This window comes from Nilaparvata lugens, unplaced genomic scaffold, assembly GCF_014356525.2.
Source record: "Nilaparvata lugens isolate BPH unplaced genomic scaffold, ASM1435652v1 scaffold2357, whole genome shotgun sequence".
NCBI classification, from domain to species: Eukaryota; Metazoa; Arthropoda; class Insecta; order Hemiptera; family Delphacidae; genus Nilaparvata; species Nilaparvata lugens.
Window position 1 is genome coordinate 18,541 of NW_024090296.1, and position 4,327 is coordinate 22,867.

Genomic DNA, 4,327 nt, shown 5'->3' on the forward strand with positions numbered 1-4,327 from the left:
CCAGTTACACCATATCGAGCCAAAGTTGTGAGTTGGTTGGTTGGTAGTCCAACATGAGAGAGTTGAGGAAGACTCCCTGCCCAACTTTAGCACCTGAGTCCACTCTTTGTCGCAAAATTGCTCATCTGATCGATTTTTGCCTCCTGTTAGGTACCTACCTCCTAGATACCTAGGAGGATTTGCCTCCTAGATACCTAGGAGGATTTGCCTCCTAGATACCTAGCCAGTTAGGTTGTATGCGGTACATAACAGAGAATGAATATTGCTCTCAAAAATTGTTCGCCATAAAATATTATGGGTGAACTTCAGAGTATTAGCTTTTGCAGTGAGTAGAACTGAAAAAAATCAACTCAGATCAGCAACCTTTTCTATAGTTTTTTTCTGTCTATATTTTTATTAACCTCGTCTACCACACCACTCAACCCCTCTTTCTCTATCTATCCAAATGGGAAGGATATTATTCCATATCATTTTTAGAGAACGGACAATTATTTGTCGAAACACCGCGATTTATGAAGATACGGTACATCGCAATGTTATCGTTATTCAAATTGCATTCAATCTCTATTCTCATTAATTAACTCTTCATATCTTGTAAAATTCGTTTAATAATAAGCGATATTGTCATTCAACGTAAATTAGTGTATAAGCCAGCAGTATAATAATATATTGTAACATAACATGCATAAATAAAGAACTCTAATCTAATCCATGATCCATCATCTCTACACTCTATGCTCTCTCTCTTCTCTATTCAACTGCATATGCTTTCTATTACTATGTTATATTTTCCAGTACGGTAGGCTATATAGTTTGAGTCTCTCCACTTACTTACTACCTGCTCCACAGTTTCGAATAATAGTCCCTTCTTTTGTAATAGTGTAGGTCTGTCACCATTGTCCACTGGTCTACCCTCTCTTTCTCAACTCACTCCTTCTCAGTCGGAGTATTTCGCGCCCTTTTTGGTTAGGTTTGCCTTTTGGTTAGTTGTAGTCACTAAACTGTCACAAGTCAGTCGCAAGGGCCAGTTAGTTTCAGTTCATCATGTATTGAATACAGATTACAGTTCATGTTTCCAGTGTTTTATCCGGGAATTTATTTGTTTTGAAGTCACTTGATCTTCTATTATCAATGTAAGTACACAATAATATTACTATATTTATGGAAGTTTGAATCATAGACTGATAAAAGTATATCTACTATAGAGTAGCTTGGAGAAAATACACATTATTATTATATTTTATAGATGTAGCTTGTGTTCTGTCTTTTCTACCTATATTAGGTAGGTTCAGTTAATTCATTTTGGTTGACTAGTTGAATTCTACCTGACCTGATAGGCTGTAATGAGCTAGAGGACTGAACAAGCTTATATTTTTTACCGGTCATCATACGATAGCCCACAAATTTGGGTTATATATTTAGTCTCTTATTTCAATCGGTATATAAGAGTATCAGAGCCTATGATTTTTGTCAAATCTTCAGCATTCCAATTTTTTTCAAATCACTAGCTATTATTTTTTTCGTATTCAATCTTGAATCCAAACCCCTACTTCAAAAATATTATTTTTTGCCGTAAATTTTTGCTAAATGAAACAGAACTAAGCACTTAGAACAAAAATGATTTACATACATAATCTGCTTTCTAAGTTATTTAATAGATTTTTTGGAAATTGTAAAAAACAAAGGTTACATTATGAATTCATCATATAGATATACTTGATCCCTTTGAGAATACTTTAATTTTGATTTTATCATCCAACTAAAATATATTGTTTTTTCATTGTTCAAAGGAGACGTATGTCGCGTCATGCGCCGATAAAGCTTTGGAAGGGCGCACAATCACGAGTATCATGGGGAAGCTGGTGACCCTTCGTTGCCATATACTTTTCGTGGAAAAGAGTTCAACGCAAGGACGACCATGAGATAGAGAAAAAACCATTCAAGGACCTTCTCATAACTAAAGTTATGATTGGTAAGATTTCAGCAAATTTATCTTTTTGAAGTTTACTGTGTAGCTTGCTTCATATTTTTCAACAACGCTAATTTGGCAATATTAATATCAGCCAGACAAAATCCCACTTGAATAGAAAATACTACTTCACTGACTCAAAAACTTTATTTCACCATTAAACATGACATCCACAAACACCATGGTTGAGTGGTAGAGTGGACACTACTGTCCAAACTTCGCCACGACATTAAAATGAAGGAGTCATTCTATTCTATTTAATAAAAAAATGAGTCATTCCATCCAGGATCTGCAATATTGAATATCTAAGTTGATTTTTTCAATTTGGGAGGTGGTCATTATGATGCTGATCGTTACTTAGTATTGGAAATATTAATTGATTTGTAGTAAGCTACAAATCTGGGATTAACACTCCACATAGCCCCCATCCAGATAAATATTAGCAAAAATAATATATTTTCAAAATTTACGCCAAAACCCAACACTCTGTTCCACAACTTACAACTCGACATGTGAATACATATATACATATGTATACATATACATATGTATACATATGTATCGTTTGAAAATATCAAGTAGCACATGAAATTAGTTTTATATATTCAAATGTATAAACTTGTAAGTTCATCATAAATAGAGTATTTTCTTCAAGTCTTTGGTCTACTATGATAATTTTTATAAACTTAAAAAGTAGCATTACACATTGATATACCCTTAACAATCACAATAAATTGTAAACGCACTTGTGCTGGGCCACTATGTAGTGATGCTCAAGTCCTGTTACTCTGAGCCATAAAAAACATGAATTGTTTGACATAATATAATAAAACTGCCCAATAAATCCATTGAATCAGCGGCCCAAAGAGCCTTGTCCTAATGTTTTTTTTTCATTCTATGACTATATTATATAGTCTACTACACTGTATTATATACCATACCATAAACTCTCCACGACTCTACCTATACTACTCTACATAATATAGATATTCTGTTATTAGGTAGTAGAATAGTAAAGCTGTACTATAATTGTTCTTTGATAATATTTGAATTGGCTCAAAATTATGTTCCATGATGATGAAATCGAACCATTTTTTCTAAATGAGCTCTATCTTTCCAAATATTAGTAAAATTCTAAATGCTAAGTGTCGAATAAAGTTACTAAACATAACAGGAGGGGGCATATGCTTCATTGCACAAGGGTCGAAAATGTGCTAAATCTACCTGCCAAAGGGTATTGTATTGTATTTGCAGTTGTATTGTTCTCGCTTGAACGTCCCATGTCCCCAATGAGATAGGTTTCACCCATTGATTTGATATTCTATTTTTTTGTTTTATTGATTTGAAACACAGAGTTGTCGTTAAAATATTCTAGTAGAATTCATCTAGAAGTGAAAAATTACATTTTTAGGAGAGCAACTGGAAGAATTGAATACCACGAGCTCTTATGACAATAACTTTGTATTTCTAACAGATAAGTGAAGTAAGCATGTTCTTTCCAAATTTAGATGACATTCTTCATAATAATTATTGATTGATTGATTGATAATGTACATAGCTGAGGTTCCAATTTTGTTTTCCTTTGAACTTGATCTGCTGTAGACCTACAGGTCAAATGCTTCCGTTTTGACTTATTTTTGTACCTGAAGTTATACAATAAAGATGACATTGAAATCAAGTTGATTCAATTTTTGTTCACAGACATGGAGAAAAGAAGAAGAAACAGTCGTCTGCTGAAGTCAATGAGGACGAGACACTTGAAAATTTTAATTTGGAGCTCCAGCCATAAAATACAATTTGTCGCATTACTATGTTGATTATGAATGTTAAAGTAAAGGATTTATTCATCAATTTTGAAGTTATGTAATTTTTTCACATCCAGCTGAATATACTATTTATTCTATAAAGTAGATTATATGTCAATGATTTTGAATCATTCTGAAGAACTTATTCAATCATTTCTAAAGTGATTTAAAGTAGTTTATTAATCATAATTTTGCTCACTTAAAGCATTGTAAATCATTGTAGAGTGATTTGAGAGTAATTTGAAAGTGTTTTTAATCTACTTTGAAATGCTTTGAAGTGATTTGAAAAGTACATAAATCGATGATTCTAAATGATTTTTAAGAACTTATTTAATCATTTGAAAGTGATTTCAAATGATTTTCAAGTAGTTTATAAATCACAATTCTGCCCACTTAAATCATTGTGAATCATTGTACAATCACTTAAAAGTGATTTGAATCTAGTTTGAAATGCTTTGAAGTGATTTAAAAAGTACATAAATCGATGATTCTAAATGATTTTTAAGAACTTATTCAATCATTTGAAAGTGATTTTCAAGTAGTTTATAAATCA

General features: G+C 32.2%; 1 long non-coding RNA gene across 1 annotated transcript; it reads left to right on the forward strand.

The window, feature by feature from the left end:
* Positions 1-644: 644 nt before the first annotated feature.
* LOC120355516 lies at positions 645-3,771 on the forward strand. Its single transcript, XR_005573547.1, has 3 exons — positions 645-1,133; positions 1,791-1,972; positions 3,671-3,771. It is a non-coding gene; the product is annotated as an uncharacterized LOC120355516 (long non-coding RNA).
* Positions 3,772-4,327: the final 556 nt, after the last annotated feature.